Genomic DNA, 26040 nt, shown 5'->3' with positions numbered 1-26040 from the left:
ATTGTATCCGCACCATCTAGCAGAGCACTTTTGCTTCATAGGGGCTCAATATATGGATCGGAATTGAATGAAACCATTTCCCATTGTTTATCTCCACCATCGGGTATCCTCCGAAACATGAGACAGGTGATTTCTGATTTCATACACAGGGTGTGTCGTCCCGATTTGTGAGGAAGGGGAATAGCCCCTCTTTTCTTCATTCTTCCTGGGAGAACAAATTGCATGATACAGCTGTGGAGCTGACTCGCTTTTTAAGGGCATACATGGCTGTTCTGTTCAAATATCCCTCGTCTCTCCTGTTGTCCTTTCTCTAAGCCTGTCTGCCCTTTTCCAAAAGTGAAAACACCACAAAGCGTTTCTGTAATAATATGGTGTATACTATCACATTAGCTACAGTTATAATAAAAGTAGCTACATAATCAGATTATGCTTTGCCTCATAGCCACAGAAATAATGGTGCTTTATCAGGAAATTTTTTTATAACCAAATGGAAATTCTCTAATGCAATAGGAAGCTATCAGACATAATATAATTCAGGAGACCCAAACTGCGAGTGTCTCAGTAGGTGAAGGGGAAAAACATCTATTTTATTGTAATGAAACTCTTAAGAGAGACATTTTTGTAGAAATGCTCCACAGTATGTTCTTTTGCTGTTTGTATGATCATTTTTTGTGTCATTTTTTTAAACTCTGCTTCTTCTTGTGAAAAGTCTATTTGAACAGCAGAAAAAAATAAAAGCAATCAGTGGTCAGGCAGTTATTAAGTAGAAGAAACCATCCAAAACTTTAAAATATGTATTTATACTTTCAAACTGCTTGGAGAGTTTCAGAAAGGCTCCCATAAATGTAATCCACACAACAAAATACCAATGTGCCCATCGCTTGTGGAGAGTGACAGGCTGTCTACTCAAGCACAAACTAATGAGCAGGAAAATACAGAGCATGTCAAACAGTCTGCTCAAATTCCATCCAAGCTTTTACCTCGATTTCCATCTAAAAACAGTGAACAAACAGCCAAAATCGAGGTAGGTACAATTTTTGCCTTTACTAAACAAGGGTTTCATGACAGTCAGAATATCAAATTCAGAGAAAAAAAAATTAAATGGCTTTTCTGCTTCAAAAAAAAAAATTCTTGCTAGAATTCAAAGGAAAGATGAAGAGGTTTTTTTCTTCAAAAAGATTTCCTTTAGTCCAGGACTGGGGGAAAAGTGACTAAGTAAAAAGGCATGAGAGAAATGCAATTCAAAGACACAGGCCCTTGCTATCACCACGTGTGTACGTGTGTGTACACAGGTACATATATAGTTATGTGTATTAGCATACAGATGGAGACAGAGAGATATAGATAATAGATAATTGGTGATCTCTCATTCTAGAAGCTTTGAAAGGGATACATTTGTTTAAATGATCTCTTCAATGGTGTATTCTATTAAGGTATAGCTACTTCTCCTTTTGACCTTAAATTCCAACCATTTAGTAATACACAATGATTAGATAACAACTGTGAACCAGTGGGACTTCCCTTGTGGTCCAGCGGTTAAGAATCCGCCTGCCAATGCAGGGAACATGGGTTCTATCCCTGATCCAGGAGGATCGCACATACCATGGTGCTACTGAGCCCATTCGCCAGAACTACTCAAGCCAGTGCACCTAGAGCCCGTGCTCCGCAACAAGAGAAGCCACAGCGATGAGAAGCCCGCGCACCGCAGCTACAGAGTAGCTTCCACTTGCCGCAACTAGAGGAAGCCTGTGTAGCAGCCCCCAGTGCAGCCAAAAATAACAATTAATTAATTTTTTAAATTGTAAGCCATAAAAATGCACTTAAAATAGACTAGAAATACTTATTTTGACCACTTGCACATACTGGCTATTTTTGCATTGTGATCAACACTTCTATTCAGTTTTGTTTCCAACCGAGTTAGTCCTCTTTCCAGCTCCAGGATCCCATCAGTGCTTGGGGCTACAGCAGTGTACACAACCTCAGCTCCCCTTCTGTGGATGACATCCTCTCCCCTCCAACCTCTAAATGTGGCACAGGAGGTGAGTGTGACCTGGGAACAATACAACTAGATACAATTATTAATCTTTTTTTTTTTTTAATCAGACTTTCTAAATACAGTGCAAGCCCATTTTTTGTATGTTTTTCTATACAGCAGGACAGAGATTGGTGGAGGTGTTTGGAGGATGTGAGGGGGAAAATGGGAGCCAATTTGGAATGCGGACAGGCGGCGTTAATTCAAAATTACATATTTAGCGGGGAAAGATCATCTTGGTCTGCGGTTTGAGGACAAAGCTAAAGAGGTAAACAAACCAGCAGGGAGCATCTTTGTATATGCAGAATCAAGATAAAAAACCAGTTTTCTGTCTTCCCGTCATCCTAGCAGGTGGCAAGTAATCAAGGTTCCATAAAGTGTGCAGGGCCTCCAGCAGTGTTCTGACTGCTCGGGTTCTTTTCCTTTGCCACTAGTTACTGTTGATTCACTCACTAAAATGTATTTCTGTCCAGATGAATACTCCCTCCCGTCCTTCACCTACACATTTGACGGTATGTTTCTCAGAATGTGGCCCAATGTGGAGAAGAGGGGTGGCATTATGGTCTCATTCAAGTGACACTGTGTTTTAAATATCTCAATTTAATGAAATCAGTCCTGAATCTTCATTGGAAGGACTGATGCTGAAGCTGAAACTCCCATACTTTGGCCACCTGATGCGAAGAGCTGACTCATTGGAAAGACCCTGATGCTGGGAAAGATTGAAGGCAGGAGGAGAAGGGGACAACAGAGGATGAGATGGCTGGATGGCATCACTGACTCAGTGGACATGAGTTGAGTAAACTCTGGGAGTTGGTGATGGACAGGGAGGCCTGGCATGCTGTGGTCCATGGGGTTGCAAAGAGTCTGACACGACTGAGCAACTGAACTGAACTGATACCTGAATAGAGAATAATATCCAAAAGAACTCCTACAAGTGGCCTACAGATACGTGAAAAATGTGCTTGACATTACCGATCATCAGAAATGAAAATCGACGCACAATGAGATGTCACCTCAGATCTATAAGAATGCCTGGCTTCAAAAAGACAAGTGATAACAAGTGTTGGCGAGGATGTGGAGAAAAAGGAACTTTTGTGCACTGTCGATGAGAATGTAAATTCATACAGCCACTATGGAAAATAGAGTGGAGGTGCCTCAAAACACTGAAAGCAGAAATACCAGTTGATCTAGCAGTCCCTCTTCCCTTTGAGAATATGCCCAATGGAAATGAAATCAGTATCTCAAAGAAATATCTGCATCCTCATGTTCATTGCAACATTATTTACTATAGTCAAGACATGGAAAAAAACCTAAGTGTCCATCAGCAGATGAATGGATAAGGAATATATTCACACACATACATACACACAATTGAATATTATTCAGCCATAGAAAAGAAAGAAATTCCACCATTTTCAACAACATGGATGGACCTTGAGGGCATTATGCTAAGTGAAATAAGGTAGAGAAAGACAAACACTGCAATATCTCACTTATATGTGAAATCTAGAAAACTCCATTCACAGAAACAAAGAGAAGATTAATGGTTACTCAGGGGTGGGGTTTGGGTGGGGTTTTGGGTGGGGGGACGGCGGGAATAGGTGCAGATGGTCAAAAGGTACAAACTTCCAGCTATAAGGTAAATAAGTTCCGGGAATGTAATGTACAGCATGGTAACTATGCGGTTTAGTATATTTAGTATATTTTAAAGTTGCTAAAAGAGCAGATTTTAAAAGTCTCTCTTGAAAGGTGTTAGAGTACTGTGCTTGTATAAGGATTTGAAGGATATTTAGTGGTGAATGGTGAGTCCAGGCTTGGATCCATGTAAGCAAACTTGAGCCAAGCCCCTCTCAGGTCTTTCTTCCAGACAATGCTGGAGTCTGTGTCATTCAGTGAGTGTGCTCTGTTTTCCCCACTCCCAATAGTTACTTGGGAAAGATCCCCTAGAGAAGGAAATGGCAACCCACTCCAATATTCTTGCCTGGAGAAACCCATGGACAGAGGAGCCTGGAGGGCTACTATTCACGGGGTCGCAGAAGAGTCGGACACAACTGAGCAACTGAATGACAACAATAGTTACTTGACATTTTCAGAGGGTTCCTACCACTGTTTGGAGATGTCCAGTCCCAGAAGATTCAGCGGTTTTCCTCCATGTCCTGCTTCACTGGTGCCAGTTGTGTCCAAGTCTTCAGTGAAAACTGGATGGTCAAATTGAGAGTGTCCACGGAGCCAGGAAGGGTAGAAGTCAGTGCAGTCAGACAAATTCCCCCAGCAAGGAAGATGTTCATTGCGCTGATGGGGATCACTATAAATCACTGCCAGTCTTTGATTTAACAAAACTTTATTAAATAACTACTATGAACTAAGACCATGGCATCCAGTCCCATCATTTCATGGCAAATAGGTGGGGAAACAGTGGAAACAGTGTCAGACTTTATTTTTCTGGGCTCCAAAATCACTGCAGATGGTGACTTCAGCCATGAAATTAAAAGACACTTACTCCTTGGAAGGAAAATTATGACCAACCTAGATAGCATATTAAAAAGCAGAGACATTACTTTGTCAACAAAGGTCCATCTAGTCAAGGCTATGGTTTTTCCAGTAGTCATGTATGGATGTGAGAGTTGAACTATAAAGAAAGCTGAGCACCAAAGAACTGATGCTTTTGAACTGTGGTGTTGGAGAAGACTCTTGAGAGTCCCTTGGACTGCAAGGAGATCCAACCAGTCCATCCTAAAGGAGATCAGTCCTGGGTGTTCATTGGATGGACTGATGTTGAAGCTGAAACTCCAATACTTTGGCCACTTGATGCGAAGAGCTGACTCATTGGAAAAGACCCTGATGCTGGGAAAGATTGAGGACAGGAGAAGAAGGGGATGACAGAGGATGAGATGGTTGGATGGCATCACCGACTCGATGGACATGAGTTTGGGTGAACTCCAGGAGTTGGTGATGGACAGTGAGAACTGGCACGCTGCGGTTTGTGGGGTTGCAAAGAGTTGGACAAGACTGAGCAACTGAACTGAACTGAATTATGGTTGAGGCACTATGGAAGATATAAATATAACACGGTTTGTGTCTTGGAAAAAAGCTACTATTTATTAAATGACTACTATGTACCATATTTTACATATGTTATTCCAACTAATATAATGACATTTTAAGCTTGGAAATATTATCCCTGTCTAACAGATGAAGAAACTGAAACTCGAACAATTTAAGTAACTCTCAAGATCCTACAGTTGTTAAGGTGTAGAGAAACAACTGTCTGACTCCATGAGACAAAGTCAACTTAAGGTGGGTGAAAAGATAATTACTTGGATAACTAGAATTCAAAGCAGTATGTGATAAATACACCAAGAAAATAAACATTTTAATGTCATAATATTTTGGAGGAAAGAGATAAGAACTTGACAGCCCACCCCCTCCCCCCCAAAAATTAGCCCCTTCTTCCCCACCGGTTGGTATAGAGAAGAAACATCTTTCAAATAGATTGGAATAGAGTGTTACATTTACTTCAGCTAAAAGTTTATGGATAATATTGTTCACATTTCTCTGCACACATCAGTTTATGAGTTCTCAAAATGCCTGCTTAGGAGATCAGCTAGGGCTTAGTGAGGCCACGATAACAAGAGCCCTCCTAACCCCCAGATAATTCTCTGTTATCAGGAGCCAATCCTGTTTTCTCCTCCTGAAAAACAGATATCTACAAATCTGAAGGATAAATTTTCATTTTTCCATTGCAGATGAAGCAATTATTGGTAAGTAGGTACTAAACAATCTGCTGGCTATGTGAAAAATATGCAAACTATAAAATGTACTGAAATAAAATCATTTTTCCACATTGGGTAGCAAACTTTAATTACCTGACATCTTTTGGTACCTAGTTCTCAAGTCTGAACCCAAAATACTATAGTAATAAAAACACATTTCATACAGTACATCACAGTACAATACAATTCCCTCAGTCCCTCTCAGGTAAATAGGAATTATTTTCTCTGATTAGAGATGAAAAATATGGTTCAGAAGAAAAGTATATTTCCCAGGTTCATGAAAAGTAGCATCTTTCCAGGATCACAGATCTAGGGAGTACAAAGCTGGATCTGTACTCAATATCACCCAGTTGCAAGCTGTGGGTTCTTTCTGTACAGAGTGTGGTTTCACAGTGTATATGAGACTGACTCTTCACTCTTCATCATCAAAGGTGACACTCTAAGATGATTTCCATTGCCAACCTTGTCCTCAGCAAAATTCACATTAATTCACATAAATCTGAGCATTTCTTCCTTCAAAATGTATCTTGCATTTCACATGTCTCTACAACCATATTGCTGAATTTCCATTATTATGACTTTTTGTTATCTTCTAGAATCTGTTATTCTGAATTTGTTATTTTCAGACTAAGCCTTTTTCTTCAGTCTATACTAAATAGCCATACATAGGAAATGAGACAAATGAATGGAAGAATTGGACCCACCTCCAGACATGAGAATGGGTTATTATTTCAATAATAACCTTAGAAAACTGATCCAAAAAATCACTCAAGCAAAGCTTAGTTTACTTGGGTAAAACACAAAGTTAGTGACAGCTTCTCCCCCACAAACATCTGAATTATTAGCACCGCTACAGTTCCAAGAAGTACATAGGCAAGTAAAAACAAGGTATGTATATTTGCATCTGCAAATAAGGACAACTGGATATAGAAGGTCTCATAGTTTTAAAAGATTTCCTGTATCTGACCAGTTTTTAAACAAAAATTACATTTATCTAAGGTGTACAATATGATTTGACATACATAGTGAAATTTTTACTCTCTTCGGGGCAATTAACATATTTTCTCATCACATAAGTTACCATTTTCATGTGTGATGAGAGTACATGAAATCTGTTCTCTTAGCAATTTCCAATATTCAGTACAGTAGTATTAATTATAGCCATCCTGTACATCAAATCTCTAGACTCATTCACCCTACAAAAGTTCCCCTTTGTACTTTTGGCCAGCATCCCCCCATTTCTCCCACCTTCTTGTCCTTGGCAATCACTTGTTCTGAGGCATTCAGCATCTTGGAAATATGAAGCACGATAGAAATGTGTTGGGTTGCTCAAACCTCTCCAACATTTGAGAGCTTTGAATAATTAATGATGTGACTGACCACTTAAGAGAGTGTGATTTATCACTCTCCTTACCATCCTGTCATGGTTTTAAAATGGAAAATTTTAAAACATGTAAAAATAATTTGTTTCTTCCTATTAAAGAAATTTATTTCCTCCTGTTAGTTTTTTGAAAAAAACTTTTTTAAACTTTTGTCATTTTAAGAAAACAACCAGGACTTCCTTGGTGGTCTAGTGGTTAAGAATCCACCTGTCAATGCAGGGGATATAGGTTGGATCTCTGATCCAGGAAGATCCCACATGCCACAGAGCAACTAAGTCCATGCACCACAGCTATTGAGCTGGTGCTTAGAGCTTGCTGCTGCTGCTGCTGCTGCTAAGTCGATTCAGTCGTGTCTAACTCTGTGTGACCCCATAGACGGCAGCCCACCAGGCTCCGCCGTCCCTGGGATTCTCCAGGCAAGAACACTGGAGTGGGTTGCCATTTCCTTCTCCAGTGCATGAAAGTGAAAAGTGAAAGTGAAGTCGCTCAGTTGTGCCCGACTCTTAGCGACCCCGTGGACTGCAGCGCCCAGGCTCCTCCGTCCATGGGATTTTCCAGGCAAGAGTACTGGAGTGGGGTGCCATTGCCTTCTCCGGCTCTAGAGCTTACCTATCTGTGAAATGGAATAACAACAGTGCATTACACCTGCAGAGGAATATAAATTTAATAAGCCTTTCAAATGTCTGCTTTGTAATCCTCAGAGAAAAAGCCACTGTGTAAATATGAAGTAATTTTATCATCATGCCTCCTTATCTGAGCTAATATTAACTGTAGAAAAGTTATGTCAAATATAAAATGGATCCTGGAATAAAACCGCAGTCTGATTTTGTTGTTTCACCATTTATTTTGGCAAGTGAGGATAAAATAAGCATAGAGAAAGAAATAGATGGCAACACTCTGATCATATTATGTCACCAAAATTCCAACCTAGAAATAACATCTAATAATAACATAGCACAATTCCTGGCTCTGCCAATGTCTAAAATAAAAACCAACTCAGATTGGACATGCCAGCTGAAAATCAAGTAATATTTTAAAAAAAAAAAGGCCTTCTTTGAAAAACCATAATGCCATCCTGATAATTGGCCAGCAGTATCATTTTCCACTACTTAATACTTAGCATATCATTAGCAAGAGTAAAAATGTCAAGAATCTCATACTGATATTGTTTCTGCTTTGTGAAATGGTCCAGTGATTCTCATGCAAGGACAGCTTACTCTGTAAGTCAGACGCACGGTCTTTACAATGAATTAGAAAGATGCTGTGACTGATCCAAAATATTGGGCAGAACAGGAATGGTGCCCACACCTCGTGACCGTCTCCTTAACGTTTTATTCTTTGCATGTTTATTTTGAACAAATCCTCCTCAAGTCTCTGAGCCCAAGGATAGGTATCTGAGCTTTTGCAAGCTGATCTGAAAAAGCCAATCTGAGGCTCATCCCAAGAGAAAATGATAAGCTATTCCTTCGTGCTGCAATTTTTAACACTTTAACAAATGTTCTGTCATTTACCTCCTTCAAGGCAGGGGCAGGTATCTTCTCCTTTTTTAAGATTTATTTATTTATTTATTTCTGACTGTGCTGGGTCTTTGTTGCTGCATCCAGGCTTTCTCTAGTTGTGGCAAGCATCTGCTACTCTCTCGTTGAGATGTGCGGGCTTCTCATTGAGGTGCCTTCTCTTGCTGCAGCGTACGGGCTCTAGTGCACATCGGCTCAGTACTTGTGGCTTACGGGCTCAGTTGCCCTGTGGCTTGTGGGCTCAGTTGCCCTGTGGCTTGTGGGGTCCCTCCAGATCAGGGATCGAACCCATGTCCCCTGCATTAGCAGGCAAATTCTCAACCATTGGACCACCAGGGAAGCCCAGCAAGTATCTTCTTTATCTCTACCTTCCTTGTGCTATTGCAGTGCCCAGAGAAGGAAATGGCAACTCACTCCAGTATTTTTGCCTGGAGAATCCCACGGACAGAGGAGCCTGGTGGGCTACAGTCCATGGGGTCGCAGAGTGGGACATGACTGAAGCAACTTGGCACGTAGCAATGGAGTCCCAGGAATGTTGCAAACGTTAAAAAAAAAAAAAAAAAGCAATTATTATTGCTGTTTTGTTAGGACCCTAATTCATTAATTTTATAAATCAGATTTTATCTCAGGTTGAATAACAACTTTTCTAGTTCTGTATAAGTCTTTTTCTCCCTTTTGGGGGGAGGCAGAGCTTTTTTTTTCCATCTGTAATTTATCCACGGGCTTCCCCAGTGGCTCAGTGGTAAAGAACCTGCCTGCCAATGCAGGTGACATGGGTTCAATCCCTGGGTTGGGAAGATCCCCTGGAGAAGGAAATGGCAACCCACTTCAGTATTCTTGCTTGGGAAATCCCATGGACAGAGGAGCCTGGTGGGTTATAGTCCATGGGGTTGCAAAAGAGTTAGACATGACCTAGCAACTAAACAATAACCACAACAGCAATTTATCCAGAGTGCCACAATTCTCAGCATCTTCAAAAGTTGTCCGAACTCCTGCACCTTTTCTTCCACTGGGGGATTTAGCAACCCAAAGCCAGAGCGTTTAACCCTGTGTAGCTTTCTGCTAAGTCAGCAAATATTTTAGATCAAATTTCCCGATGCTCCTGATTATTTACTGACCACCCAGGATGTTTCATTCCCACAGCCAGAGGTGGGAAAAATCGAGTGGCAGCGGTCATCTATGGGGCGCATTTTCCAGTAGGATATCCTCAGGATTTTCTGTTACAGTCAAAATATTTCCCTCCACCTAGCCTCTCTCTCCCTTATTCCTTGCCCACTGAAGCCAGAGATCCTATTGTTCATATGTGGCATCAAATCTTTAAGCATTTGATGAAGCACTAACACACACTCTTAATCACAATTCTGGCCATCTTCTAGCTTAAAAACCCTGCTTCTGAGTTGAAGGCATAGCAAGTAAAATAATTTTTAAGGGTTTCCACTTTCATAAAGAATGTATTAAAGATTCATGGATGAAACTGTGCTTAGACTTATTTTCAGATTATATCAAAACCATAGGTGGCCAATGTGACAAAGACCAGACTGTCCCCAGGAGTTCAAGTTGGATCTGGTCTTAAGTAACAAATTCTCTAAGCCTAGTTTCCTCATTTATCTACTCCAGGGACAGGTGTGAAGAGCTCGGTGAGATTAATTTATAAGTGGTAAATTTTATTCATGTAAGCTTTTACACCTTCTCATCCATAACATGCTTACACTGAAAAATAGAACTAGTAGAAGTAAAATACACAAGGAAGTCGAGAAAGGTTGTAGGTTTAGCAGTAAATCTCTGTAAGACTTAACAGTTCTTTGGCAAAATATTCTTCTAACAAACATTTCTTTGGGAAATATCTAATCTAGAGCTCTCATCATGAAGTAATGTCCCAAACATCATACCCAATTTGTTTTGACCACTAAATAGGCCACTTCATGGTCTCTACATGAAGTCCCAAATTATAGTATAACCTTAATCAATACGTGCAATGATAGGCAGACATTAGTTTGGTATGTGATGACCAAGGACTGCAACCCTTAATTGGCCATTTTGCCACATTCAGCAGTATTTGTTACCCTCTGTCATCCAAATTTATTTTGCTCCAACCCTGTCATCCCATTGGACTTTAATGCCTATAGAGTCATTAAAATCCAGCCTAATGCTTTCTTGGTGACTAGCTCTAGTTCACAGAGAAGGCAATGGCACCCCACTCCAGCACTCTTGCCTGGAAAATCCCATGGACGGAGGAGCCTGGTAGGCTGCAGTCCATGAGGTCGCTAAGAGTCGGACACAACTGAGCGACTTCACTTTCACTTTTCACTTTCAGGCATTGGAGAAGGAAATGGCAACCCACTCCAGTGTTCTTGCCTGGAGAATCCCAGAGACAGAGGAGCCTGGTAGGAGGCCATCTATGGGGTCGCACAGAGTCGGACACGACTGAAGCGACTTAGCAGTAGCAGCAGCAGCAGTTCTAGTTCAAGGGTCATAATGTCCCCCAGGACATGGAGGGTCTCAGATCTAACAGGAAGGTATCGCCTCATATTTTGCAAGAAAAATTGTGTTTACTTAAATATGAAGCTCATCTTCTTAGGAGTGGGGTTCAGTAGAGGGCACCCAGGTTTCCTAAAGCAACTTCACAAGCTTGAACACTTTGGCCTTATGAACAATCTTTTGACTTTTTTTTTTTTCTCTCAAAGGTGTTCTGGAAAGCAGAGCGTGTGGGAGCATAATAAAAATGAGTCATATGGGGGTGGGGGATCCGCCACTAGGGGACTGGCATTTAGAGATAAACAGACTGTGAGAAGGTTACTGAAATTGTATTTTCACTGGCCAGCTTCATCTTTTTTCAGCGAAACGGCGACGTAAAATAAAACCCAAGACAATGGCTACAGAGGACTGTTAAGGCTAAACAGGAGAGGAGACTGACTCGCATGTACCGTGTTTTTCCCACCGCAGATTAATAAAAGAGGCAATTATCTAATACAAAATTTACTGTTAATTGCTACCAGTTAAGTACTACTACTGTTAGTACTATTAAGTACTATTAGTACTGACGAGATTCATTTCACCTTCTGTTGCTTGGAACTTTGACATCATTCCTGGCTTCTACCTCTCCCCCAATTATAATCCACTGGAAGAGAGAAAGCGACAAGAGCCATTTAATGTGTCACAACACAGAGTGAGGGGAAGAGGTGCTGGAAGGGTGGGCTTTTCAAATAGTCCAGCGGAATGATTACAGACCATGGTTTTTTTTTCCCTTCTTTCTCCCTCCTTTTTCTGGCGGGGCTCATTTTGGTTTTGGTTTTTCTCATTTCACGGCCAAAGTGTGATTCCTGAAGGGTGTGTTCTTGCAGGTTTCTGGCTCTGACTAATGGAATTGCTCTAAATAACATTTTGATCTTGGAAGGTCACCCAGAGTGCTATACCTTTCCTTTAATGATTCAGGTCTGGACCAGGCATTTCCCAGAATTGAGATGGTAATGAAGTCATTAGTTTCTTCCTACTTGAAGCCCTGGCTAGAAAGCAGAATTCTATGGGCAAAGTCTGAGTGGGCTTTTTTTTTTTTTTTTTTTTCATAAATCTCACACCCAGCTGAGCTGTAACACCTGTTACATTTTCCCAGGAGCTCGAGCCATAAGACCATTTCCAATCTATTTGCTCTTCTTCTTGCGCAGGACACTGACAAAGGCAGGGGTCCCTGTTTTCTAAGGCGCTGCTAATTGAAAATCTCTGGCTGGTGCAAATGTGAACTCAAACCCACAAGAGTTCCAAATAAGGCCCCTGTGATTATTTCCTCCTCTTTTTAAAAATAGCCTTTATAAATGCAGGTTATACAAGATTAATTTGTTTGAGGGAAAAATAGTCATTGAACCTCTTGCCCCCAATAAACTTTTACTTTCCATGCAGTTGTGTGTTTTGTTTTTTTTTTAAAAAAAAAGAAAAGAAAGAAAGGGAAAAATAATAAAACCCAGCCCAGAGATCAGCTAACCCTACAAGTCCTGTGTTTGTGAGAATGAGAGGGTGGGGGTGGGACAGCATTGAAATGTATTTGCTTTTGTTTTGTGGCTTTTAAAAATCTTTTCTGTTTATTAGATTTGCACACAAGGATTGAGAAGAAAGTTGAGTCTGATGATTGAGTGAATGTAAAGTGATTACAATGGAATGTTTTTTTTAAAAAAAACTTAAAAATTAGTTTCAAAAGCTGGATAATTAAAATGGGAGGAAATTTTCCTTTAGGATCCTTGAAAGGAAAAAAAAAAATTTAATGCACTCATCTACAGAAAAGATGGGCATTTCTGGCCCTAGTAAGAGTCTGTGGGAAAAATACTGAAAAACAATATTAATCAGGTCACAGACAGCATTTGACAGAAAAAGGAATGATTAGAAATAAAGTCAATATAAACACATTCACAGTTATAAATTCCTCTGGGAGTCAGAGCACCCTAAGAAATGGAATCTTAAATCTTTGAGGATTATAGCCCACAGATCATAACAGAGCCAGGAATCAAGCTGTTTTTCCTGTGGTTCTACCAACTGCATTCTTCTCACTCAAAACCTCTAAAGAAATGGACCACCTTTGAATTCAGTACCTTGCTTCACTGATGTTTTGTAGTTTGGTGGTTTGTTTGTTCGGGGTTTTGCTGTTGCTTATGGTCATTGTCATGGTTTGAGTTGGGTACCTTTGTATGCCTGATCCTTCTTTTCTCTCTTTTTTTAACTTTTTATTTTGTACTGGGGTATAGCTGATTAACAGTGTTGTGATAGTTTCAGACTCAGCCATACATACACCCATGTACGTGCATATGTCAGGCGAGTGTATGCGCCTCGGTTCTGTCTCGTCACAACAAAGATTTGGAGTGATGGACATTAAGCCCCCTTGGCGTGTCACAGCTCTTGGGTCTTAGACAGACCGTGCTATAGCTCTCAGGTCTCAAACGGACCGTGTTATAGCTCTTGCACAAATCAGTGTTACAGCTCAGTGTTACAGCTCTATTTTATTTAGAAGATAGCAGGAAAATCCATCTTCAAGGCATGAGGGGATGTCGATCCACAGACACGAAGAGAAGCGCGCCCCAGCCCATGGTGGGGCGTGGGGGGAGAGAGAGTGAGCCCTTTGGCTCCTCTTTTTATATCTTTTTCTCCCCTCTGGGCCTGCCCTATGCAAATTGGGCTTAGTCAGGAGTGCTGTTCTACCTGAAGTCCTCGCTCTGGTCCTCTGACCTTCCTTTGACCTGCCTCTGTTTTATTTTCTCGGGCTTTTCTCTTCCTTGTCTTTTAGCCACTGCCATTTTGGACTCCTTTTCCCTATTCTAACTACCTAACACATACATGGCACCCCACTCCAGTACTGTTGCCTGGAAAATCCCATGGACAGAGAAGCCTGGTGGGCTGCAGTCTATGGGGTTGCTAAGAGTCAGACACGACTGAGCGACTTCCCTTTCACTTTTCACTTTCATGCATTGGAGAAGGAAATGGCAACCCACTCCAGTGTTCTTGCCTGGAGAATCCCATGGACAGAGAAGCCTGGTGGGCTGCAGTCCATGGGGTTGCACAGAGTCGGACACGAATGAAGTGACTTAGCATCAGCAACACATACATACATGTACCCATTCTCCCCTAAATTCCCCTCCCATCCAGGCTGCCACATAACACTGAGCAGAGTTCCCTGTGCTATACAGGAGGTCATGTGTGTGTCTCACTCTTAAGGCACATCTGCATTAACTATATTCCTCCTCATCTGACAATTGAGAATACGGCCTCAGACTGGCTTTCAATGATGGCTTTCTACACATCAGTAGAAAGAGGGCTATCATTTCAATACAAGAGGAAAAAAACAGCAAATACGCTTTTAAGTAAATGGTTGGTAACTGCAGCACATTAGATCTACTATGAAATCTGCATAAGGATCTCAATCTGATTCTGAAAAGAGCTGAGACACTCAGAGCCTTCAGAGAACACTTATTCAAATAGTTTCTAAAGCATATATGAAACCATTAAAAGTAGAGCTGGTTGCCTATTTATCAAAAAGGAAAGAGATGCACAATATGTTGTTCGTGAAAAGCTTTTAAGTTGATCCATTTGTAAACTGCCTTTTGTTTTGGGTGGGGGTAGGTCAAATATGGTCCAAAGTCTATAATTTCAACTTAAATACTATGTAAGATAATGTGAATAATATGATCACTTTATTGTTGTTTAATATACACTCTGCAAATTATCAGTAGTTTTCCCTGGTAAGGGGATTGTGGGTAACTTTTTAATTCATTTCTTCTATTGGTTTACCTTTTTTTTTTTTTTTTTACTTTTTTTGGAGTAATCTCATGAGTTTTATTTCCCAAACCATATCTCACCAATTCTGACTTAATCCACATAAACTGTAGAGTAGACAAGTTAATAACTTAAGAATTAAATTGGATTAGTGATCAAATCTACAATTGACCTTGATGGCTTTTTCTCACTTCAACTACTATAAAAACAATGTCAAAATACTAAAAAAAATTAAAAATTCTATTTAGTGTATTTTATGTTCCCATCCACTGCCCTAAAAATTAAAGATACATTTCCACAAAGTAAAAGTCAAGCAAAACAAAGATTCTTAATAAACTGAAACTAAATTTCTAGAAAAAAAAATATAGTCAAGGTGTGGCTTCTTCTTTGTTAGGAAAGCAACACAGATTTTGTCAGAAATATCTTTTCCTTAGCTGTGCACAGTGACAAAATCATAGCCAAAGAGGTTTATCCGAGATGCAATTATTGCTGATATAAATATCTTCTCTCATTTTCAGAATTTGATTTTTTTCTAGGTTCTTCCATCTCCTTTCTGCCATTCACTTCTTTTGACTCCTGGCTTGTCAAGGAGGTGGTTTTTCACTCTGAATGGACGATTGCCTCCTTCTTCCTCTATTTGGTCATTGATGTCCAACAGGACATTACTACCCTGTTCCCCCAGTAGGTTCTGCCATCTTTGCAATATTTTCTGTATGATATTAAGGCCTTGCTTGATCAATATTTATGTATTAGTACTGGTATTCATCATCTTCCTATGACCTTATGAATTTATTAAAAAAAAACTATTATATTATTTAGTTTGGTAATACTAATGTATATTTTAATTAGGGAAAGTTGAGCAAAAATAATTTAAAACTTTCCCCATTGAGAGAGGTAGCATGAAGCAGTAGAAAGAAAATTGCACAGGTAAGGTTATAGCCCAAATTTTATGACTTTGAGCCTATCACTTAACCTCTGTGCTAAGTTGCTCCGTCATGTCTGACTCTTTGCGACCCTGTGGACTGTAGTCCTGATGCTCCTCTGTCCATGGACTTCTTCAGACAAGAATACTGGAATGGGTTGCCATGCCCTTCTCCAGGGGATCTTCCTGACCCAGGGATCAAACCTGCATCTCTCATGTCTCTTCACTGGCAGGCAAGTTCTTTACCACTGGTTCCACCTAACCTCTAGGGGCCTTGTCAGTATCTGTAAGATAAAAGATTTTCAACAGACAGAACTTAGGTCTTTCTGTTTATACATTTGTTTGGCTCTCAATTCATTAACCCATAAATCCTCTCCGAATTCTTAAGTGTCTCTGATACAATATCAGTTTTCTACAATGACCAATAGCCGAGAGCAGTCGATACAACAGTCCTGCGGTTCCTGCAGTTCGGGAACTTGGCTGAATGTTCAGTTTCCTAGACATAGAGATTTAAAAACTTTTTTTCTTTACTGTTTCCTCATGGCTCCTCTTTTGATTGAGGCTCAGTGAGAGCTCTGCTCCTGACAGATATCTTGGTGGGCGCAGGTAATCCTGCTGAATAAATCCCTCCCTAGAAACACCTGGTAGATTTGAGTTTCATTTGCGTGTCCACTGATGTCTTGTACCTATTCAGGAATTTCCCACTCTCCTTCTTCCCTAAGCTCCCACCCAAACTGCACCCCAGTTGAATACGAATAGAAATCGACTAAGAATGTTATCCAGAATAGAACAGAAATCAACTAAGAAAGCTGTCCAGAATAAAAAAAAAAAAAAAACTTTTTTTTCTCAGCTTCAGGTAATGAAAGTAAAAAGGTCAGAGTGATTTTTTAATTTTCCTGGAGAAAAAAAGTTATTAGTTGCTACAGTGCCCCAGGAAGGAATCCCCCCAATCATCCCCCCAATCCCCCCAATCCCCCCAATCCCCCCACCCACCTCACTCCCTGCCCTTTTTTAAAAATAAGAGCTTCCCCTTTCCCTACACAGCCCTTTTGATACAAGTGCAAAAATTCCAAATTCCTCATTTGTTTAGCCTGAAAATCCCCTGCACATTCCCACAAACTACTTCCTTTTCTCTCTTTTTAGCAAGACTCCCCTCTCTCTCTCTTTTAATGAAGAGAAAGTTCAGAGGGTTTTTCCCATGAATAGATGGCAGGCACCTGGGAGTTATGAATTTTAAAGTGATCATTTTCTTTCAGCCCTGCCGGACAATGGGCATCTCCTTTTGACTCACTTTCACAGCTTTGAGAGGCTCTCAGATCAGCCACATTCCAATCGGACTGGAGTCAGATCAGAGCCGTGCTGGACCGCATCAAGGTCTCGCACAGAAAGACAGGGAGCAGATGGCCGGCACGGAGCTCTCCTCCCCTTTCAGCGCGCAGAGGCGGCCAAATGTGGGAAAAGCGTCCGCCCGGCATTGCCTATTGATCCCTGAATAGAACCACCGCATGCCACCAGCCTGTAGGTATGAACCTCTGTTAACAGATGGTGAGATCATTATGAGCAATTAATTCCTTTAATGTATCAGTGGGAACATGTTGGAAAGGATGATGCAAGCACTGAGTTGAATAGTGAACTTCTCACTCCTGGGGGAGCGAGGAGGAGCTACCTTGGAGAGGCGGCCGGGGGGCGGCTGGAAATAACTTCCCAGGCTTCAGCAGTGGAGCTGGGAACCGACTGCGCAGAAGTGAGGTGGGGTTTTCAGGAACAGGACTGTGAATCCTCCCTTCCGAGTCCTGATGAATGCCAGATTGGTCTCTAGATCGTTTTAATACACAAGAACTATCCAACAAATACAGCGACACACAAAAACATGTGTCCGTCCGAGATGCACGGGGAATTATTTCACAGAAATCCACAAAGTATTAGGTCATCGTGGGTCCCTTTTGCTAAGCCCAACTATAGACATGACAGTTCTAAGTTTAAAATAAAGGTTCCTTTCAACAAAGTTAAAGAAGTGGTAAAATTGTGCTCATCCCAGTGTTTGAGTTGGAGAACTGAATGTTTGGATCCATTATAAATGGGTAGATTTAAAAGACAGTATTTTTTAAACTATGAATGCACACTGAGGATAAATTTGAGCAAATGACACATGTAGCAAATTATCCCCCTAGTATATCCCCCTAGTATAGGATGGAATTTTTTTTTTTTTTTCAGTAACAATGTGAAGATGACTGTCAGTGGTCACCTGGAAAAAATTGTCACCTTCTTATTCAGATATTTCTATGATTCATGATCAATGAGATCATGGCATTTTTACATGTTTTCCTACTTTGAAAAATAATATTTAATAGTAGGAGTGTTTTTATTTTATAGGAAAAATAATCTTAGGACAGAGTACCAATCATAGCATAGCCCTTAGATTTTAAGAAGATACAAAATACAGGAACAGGAAATACTGGCAACGATTCACTTAATTCATATTTAAATGACACTTTTTGCTTGTAATTAAGACACTCAAGTAGTGTCTCTGTTCATGAAATTTACATAACTGTACAATAGCTTGCCTAAATGAACAGCAAATGGCAGTTAACCTTGAAGTGTATTATCTTAATTGAATAAATCTGGCTTTAATTCAATAAATTAAAAACAGAAATAATATCTCAAAAGACTTTTAAAAACAGACTTGCAATCCCCCATAAATACAGCATGGTACTGTTTACAGTTGGGTTGGAATGCTCGGACATTTTCCAATATGATTTTATAATGCTAAAAGCATTCCAGTACACAGTCACTATTTTTCTATCATTGTTTCCAGAGCAAATCAGCGTCACTCCCTGGAAATCATTGATAAGAATATCTGAACACTGAATCAAGACACCTAAGCATGCTTATTTGTGATGGCTTTTCATCTGGGTTCCCAATTCTTCTACCTCCATGGGAAATTTGGTCTTCCCTTTTTTCTCCAATTCTATATCTCCAATTTTATATTACAGAGGGTCCTAGGACATGCAGAAAAGACTAGAAGAAAATAGATTTCTGACAGAGGAAAGAGACATTCCCTCTACTTTTCCGTTTAAATCAGATTTACTACCAGGCCTGCAAATCCCTTCAGCATAAGAGAACCAACAAAAGATGCTGAATCTTCCCCTTCCAAAGTTTGTTGCGTTCATCAACACGATCATGTTTCAGTGATTATATAGTTAAGGAGCAGAAATCATGCAATATGTTTTTATTTGCATGAAATAAGTTAATGAGGCACCACCTGTGCCTTGTCTGTTTACTGGGGGGGCGGGGAGCAGAAGAACACAGGTGTTCTAAGAGTATCGTGGTAGATTTTATACATTAGTTTAAAAACACTAAAACCTAAAATCATTAATCAGAATCTAGTAGCATATTGCTCAGGAATACCCCATCCACACAGAAACATACATAAAAATTATTGTGAAGAAATTCCTGGTTTTCTTGGCTAGCAAGGGGCGGGGGGAAAGCTGTAATTCATTCTTTCCTCGTTCTCACAGCGTTCGCTATTGTACCGTCTGCAATATACAATGTACATGCTCAGCCATAACCCGTAAGGCTGGAAAAGAAGCATTCACACTGTGAATTACCATTTTTCCCAGCATCGAGCTCTAGTCAAAGACAGCACAATAATAAACTAGAAGCTCCTTTGTCTGTTAAACATTGTTCTTCATTACTACATGAAAAGCAAATTGTCTTTGTATAGAGGAAGAGTGGCACATACAGCTATGGGAGTGGGGGGCGGTGGGATTTGCCTCTCTCGCTGACCACCTCACAGACACAGAGGCCACTCATCCATCTTCTCCCTGCTGGCCCACCCAACTGTGCCTTCTCAATCATTTCATCTGCACGCACACCGGGAAGAGATCCCTGGTTCTGTTGGGTGAGATCCTGTCTTAGAGACTCAGGGGTTGCTTTTACACTGAGTATCCTGAAGCTTCTATCCACAGATTTCTTTCTTTAAAGTCACTTCAGTGTATCCCCTTATAATGTTTGGGAGAAGTGATGCTTAGCGGAGATGCTCTTTTTTTTTCCCTGGGGCTAAGTAGATTCTGCAAGTTATTGTGGGTTGTTGGGGCTCTTAAGAGCCCAATGAAAAGAAAACAAGCAAACAAACAGAACATTTGGAGCAGAAGATGTGTGTGTGTGTATATACTCACATATACATACATATACACACACAAATATACATATATAACAAGTGCACAGTAACAGTTACCATGAAAGTTAAGAAAGCATATAGATTAGACCAGAACTATCCATTCAAAGAAAGGGTCCTTGTAATGGAAATAAGTTACTTGTTAGAAATTAATGATTTTCTGAGGGCTGTTTTTTTTTTCTTTAGGATGTAATAAATTCCAAAAATCTTGCAACAGAATACACTTGCTTACAAAAACTGTACTCAATTTAAAAATCATTAAGTATTCTCCTCATATGGAGACCAGTGACCAAACCCAAATCCTTAATTTAAATCTCAGAGAAAATTACCTCTTCATAACATCTGATATGACCCTTGATGGATCATTTCCCGAGTGTGTTGCTAGAGAGGTCGGCCAGGGGAGGTTGAAGGGTGCTCTGCTAGACAGGACCTGGACAAAAATCATGTCTGCTGACTCAGCTGTCCTGGATAGAGTCTGGCTGGATGAAATCAATTGCCCGAATATCAGTCCCAAAGTGGTTTAGTTTGTGTATTTACCATTAAAAAGAAGTTGAGATCTCATCAAACAGGTAAAAAAAAATCACTGAGGGAGTGATGTCCAAAGATCAATTCTGGACACAAAACAGCTGTTTCTACCTTGTTAGGTATGATTTTCTGCACAATTGCTAGTTTTTCTTGTTTTCACATGAAATAATACCTGACTCACTAAACTGTCATGAGGCTTTAGGGAAATCACATCATAAAATAACTATAATAGTTCTCTCTGATATGGTATTAAATGCCAGTGGTCTTTTCAGGTGTAGATGAATATTTAATTTTAATTTGGGGGGGAGAACAGTTGATTACCAAGTAGTATATTCACATTTTTTCTACCGCTAAAAGAGGCACAACTTTTTAGGTGTTTTTAATGTGTAATATTTAAAATATCATCTCAAGAAATTATAAAATGTTTGTGGAGATAACCATGGCAATCTTTCTCTACTCTGAAATCCTGTTATTCTAGAACATTCCCAAATTTCTAAAATTCATGCACTCAACCCAGAAATCAAGTCTATTCCCCTAGAGCCTGCAACTATATTCTATCTAAAGAGAAACCCACCTCTGTATTTTTACCATGCATCACATGACTTGAGGCTAGTTTTGACTTAGGCAGGCTCATCCTGTGTAAACAAGACATTGACATCACCAGGAGACAGAAAGGAATAAACTCAGTTCATGCCCATGAGAAAGTGGTAAAAATACATGAGTCACATCAGAAACATCTGTCTTCAATCCCAAGTTAAAGACTTCCCAGGCTAAGGGGCAATTTATGAATCACGTGATCCACTTTCCAACTCAAACTGTGTGCTCATTTGTCTTATCCTCCTAATAAGTAAAAAAGATAACTGATGGTTTCTCTTTTTTAAAATAATCTTGCTTTTCCTTGAAAATTTGCATGCTGATTTCCAAATTGTTATAACAAATGTATTTTTTCTTTTCTGATTTTCAGTTTCAATGCTCCCTTCTTAATTTGGAGTAACATTTGTTCCTAAACTCATACAATACAGCACTGACTAACAGTCCTTAGAGTTCTGCTTTTTCTCACTTGCTGGTGTTTTGAACTTCCTGACTATGGTGCCTCATGTTAAGACCCTCCCTTCTCAATCTCTTTTCTCTCTCCCTCTCCATGGGCTCATTAGCCATCATTTCTAACTATACAGGTTAACTCAGTAGAGAGCATGTGTTCTCAACTGGGGGAGACTTAATTTCCAGGGGACATTTAGCAACACTTTGAGACATTTTTGGTTGTCACAACTGGCTGGAAGGGGTGTGCCTGGCATCTAGTAGGTAGAGATTAAGTATGCTGTTGAACACCCTACAATGCATAGGGCAGTACCCCTTATCACTCTCAAATCAAAAAGCATCATCCAGCTCCAAATGTCCACAGTGCCGAGGCTGAGAAAACCTTGTCTGGAGGCGGAGGGGGAGAAGCACAAAAAATTAGTTTTGTATCATTTATATCTGCCCAGTGGTAAAGAACCCATCTGCCAAGCAGGAGACGTGGGTTTGATCTCTGGGTCTGGAAGATCCTTTGGAGAAGGAAATGGCAACCCACTCTAGTATTCTTGCCTGGGAAATCCACCAACAGGGGAGCCTGGTTGGCAACAGTCTGTGGGATTGCCAGAGTTGGACACAACTTAGCGACTAAGCAACTCCCTTAACCACTCTCCTTCATGGCTAAACTGTTTCAAAATATCTCCCCTCTATCCATTTCCTGTTACCATCTTACTCCTTAATCATCTGCAGTTTGTCTCCCAAACAAGTCAATGCAGCTGCTCTTTTTAGGATCACTAACCTCCTTAATGGTCAAAACTAACAATCCAATAAACAGTTTCCTATCCTTTACTTTGACATCTCAATGCATTTGAGTTGTTGACAACTTTCTCCTTCTCAGGACTGTCTCATCCCTTGGTACCATTCACACCATCCTCTTCAGGTCATCTCGTTAATCATCATAACTGCTAGCATCTCAGGCCTCACTTCATTCTTCTCTGTACTGAGATATCACCCCGCCCCTCAACAGAGAGGTCTCCCTGCCTCCCCTGCCCAAAGCAGCCCCACTGGATCTTTCCATTTCCTTAAGTTGCTTTGCATTTTTCATAGCATTTACTGCCACTTGATATTATATTATATACTCACTGTGAATTTGTTTTGTGTCTCTCTTCACCCCACTCCCTCTTCCCCCAGAATATAAGCTTTAGGATGAAGTAGGGATAGTATTTGTTTTCCTCACTTCTATGAGTTGAGCAACTGGCACTTGGCTATACATGCATATTTGTAGAATGAATGGTTGAAGGATGAATGAATGAATGAATGGTCGGGGGGGGGAAATGAAGTGCTTTCTACCTGCCAACCCTGTGCTTAGTACTGTGTCCAATACTGCTTGTATCTGTTTTCTTAAAACTTGCTTTTCCCTTTGGCTCCTAAGACATTGCCCTAAGCGGACAGAACCTATTTCCGTGACCATTTCTCGCTCTCGTTGGATGCCTCCTCTAGACATGCGGCTGTTACTGAGATTCACCCCTCGGCGGCTTCCCATCCCCTCGCCCTGCACTCTTCCTGACAGTGCGTTCCAGTGTCCCCAGAAGTGACCCTGCTAGGATGCTGTGTGTCACACCCACATCTGAACAACCAGCTGTATCATGGGTTATCCTGATGTCCTAGATCCATGCTGTTTCTGGGAACTCTTTCAGCAAAGCAGAACATTTGCAAAGGTCTTGAGACAGGAGGGAACCTTGAATGTTTGGAGAAGTAAAGAAAAGCCTGTGTGGCTAGGATGAGAAAACAGAGGGGTACCATAGTGATAAAATATGACTGTGAAGGACTGATGCTGAAGCTGCAACTCCAATACTGTGGCCACCTGATGCGGAGAGCCGACTCATTGGAAAAGACCCTGATGCTGGGAAAGATTGAAAGCAGGAGGAGAAGGGGACCACAGAGGATGAGATGGTTGGATGGCATCACTGACTCGATGGACATGAGTTTGAGTAAACTCCGGGAGTTGATGATGGACAGGGAGGCCTGGCATGCTGCAGTCCATGGGGTTGCAAAGAGTCAGACACGACTGAGCGACTGAACTGAACTGATGATTATGAAGACATTTTCACTGGAGGCTCCTTTATGTGCATAAAATTACCCAAGAGGCATAAAGAAATTAAAGATGAGCTGGTTCCCATCATTGCTCAAATCCTGTGATTTAGTCATCACAAGTACTCTGTCTAAATAGTGCTTACTTTTTTGTTTCTATCAAACACCTCATCTTGCAAATTCCCCTCTCCCCTGCTTCTTTTTTGAAGTCCTCTATGGTCAGTTTCACTCTTGTTTACTTGAGAAAACAAGTTATCACTTATTTTTTCAAATAGTGATCTATATTTAAGATGAATAAGAACAAGAAAACTTACTCCAAAATTTATTCCAAATTACGGAGAATTCACGTGCAACTTAAATTATATATATAATATATAATAGCACAAGTTTTAGAAGTACCTGTATAACTAAGATGTCATTTGCTTTCTCCTGTTTTACCCAAGCATATTTTCTTCTTCAAAGATTTTTTTTTCCTTCCTCTGATTCATCTTTTTTGCTATCCAGTCTCTTTGCCTTTAAAGAAGACTCCTTAATGGTGGGCAACCATTGAAAGCAATCACATAGAATCTGAGTTATCAAGGGGGATTTGAAAGGAAAGTAATTTCTGACCGGGAATACCAAACAAGACAAAGATAAAAGAAGCAGAGTGTGTGTGTGTGTGTGTGTGTGTGCGAGCGAGCCTGTGGTAGTGTTTACACAAAACCCTGAAATCTGTACTTTGGGGGTGCTCTCAAACATCCTCAACTTTTTACATTTTTGAGTACACATGAACCAAACGAGAATTACATGAATGAAAGATGAATCTCATTATAAGGGTGAAACAATTACATAGATTATTTTTTAAAGCTTGAGAAAAATAAGCAGATATTATTTTAAAGAATGAGTCTAAAATACTCTGGAAACTGTAAAAGTATAGACACACACATCCTTGCTATTAATAAATAATTGCTTGTATATTTATTTGGCTTTGCACATTTGCATACAATGTGAGTTAAATAGGATTATTGACGGCTGTATTAAACAGGGGTGGAAAGTCAATTCTAGAGAGAAACTGGAGGGAAAAAAAAGGTCCTTTTCTCTTCCTGTACTTGTCTCAGGAAGTTTATGTTTGGAGTTTTAATTTTAAATCACTATTTTATTTCTAATTATCTTCTATATTCATATATTTGGACATAGAGCTTTAACATGCTGTTTAGAGTCTTATATCTGTCAAGCTAAACAATGAATTTAACTGATTAATGAATTAACCAGCTGCCAACCTCGGGTGTTTCTATTACCTGGGTGTATTTTAGCACGTTTTCAACTAAGAGGGATAAAAGAAGTATTAGAGACCACCTAGGAGTCATTAATAATAGTAGCATATATAGAGAGGAAGGAAATTTGATATGAATTTTCAGAGAAAATAGTAAAAATCTTATGCTCTTTTCTGGGGGAAGGTGTGGAAGGTGGAGACTAGAACCTTGGTGATTCGACTGGACTGTGTACTACACAGTCTAAGGCTAATCCTTAACAGAAATCGCTTGGTTTGCAAAATTGTCAAGGGACTAAATGACTTAATCAACCTTTCCCATTTTTATCTGCAGTCAATCTAAGCTTATTATTATCAAACCACTCAAGTGATGGCTCCTGATTGAACAGAACATTCCGCTGGGAACAACATTGAGTAGCCTTCCCTCCCAGGAGGCAGGTATTCACAAACACGGCAATGTTCTTTTTTCACCTTCAACCTCTATAGGTAGACACTTAAAAGCCATTTTGAACATTATCTCATTATGCCTTCACTTTTCAACTAGGAGTTGATTACCCTTAATTTACAAGGGGATACTGTATTGAGAAGGAACCTGATTTCTCTACTGTTACATACAAAGCACTCTGTGTAGGGCTAAGAATAGAATTCAAACCTTTGGGTCATAATTTAGCCTCTGCTTTAGCATTTACATAGCATACTATTATGACTAGGATCCTCTCCACCTTTGAAAAATAATGAGGTTTTATTGACAAACAAAAATCCTTTGGTGCACATTTAAAATCCTATTTCTTAAATCAATGGTGGCTGTTTTTGAAAAAGAAATAAACTCAGACCTTCAAATATAGCCATGGATTTATTTATGTTTCTAGTTAGAAAGCTGCTCTGTTTAGTAAGAGCCCAAACGGGTGAGCACATTCCTCAAAGAGACAAACTAAGGTAACCCTGATTGTTTTGTTGACTTTGCTAAAGGCAATGGCCCAAAGCATTAGTAATTAAAATCCATTTAAAATTAATTTAACTTCAGGAGCTCCACAAACCCATAAAATCAGATACATGCAAAATTAACCGCTACAGATGCATTTTTGAAATCAGTGATTTTCAAAGTGAAA

The sequence above is a fragment of the Bos javanicus genome, chromosome 23 (genome assembly GCF_032452875.1).
Source record: "Bos javanicus breed banteng chromosome 23, ARS-OSU_banteng_1.0, whole genome shotgun sequence".
Taxonomy (NCBI): Eukaryota; Metazoa; Chordata; class Mammalia; order Artiodactyla; family Bovidae; genus Bos; species Bos javanicus.
The sequence above is the reverse complement of the archived record's forward strand: the minus strand, read 5'-3'. Positions refer to the sequence as shown.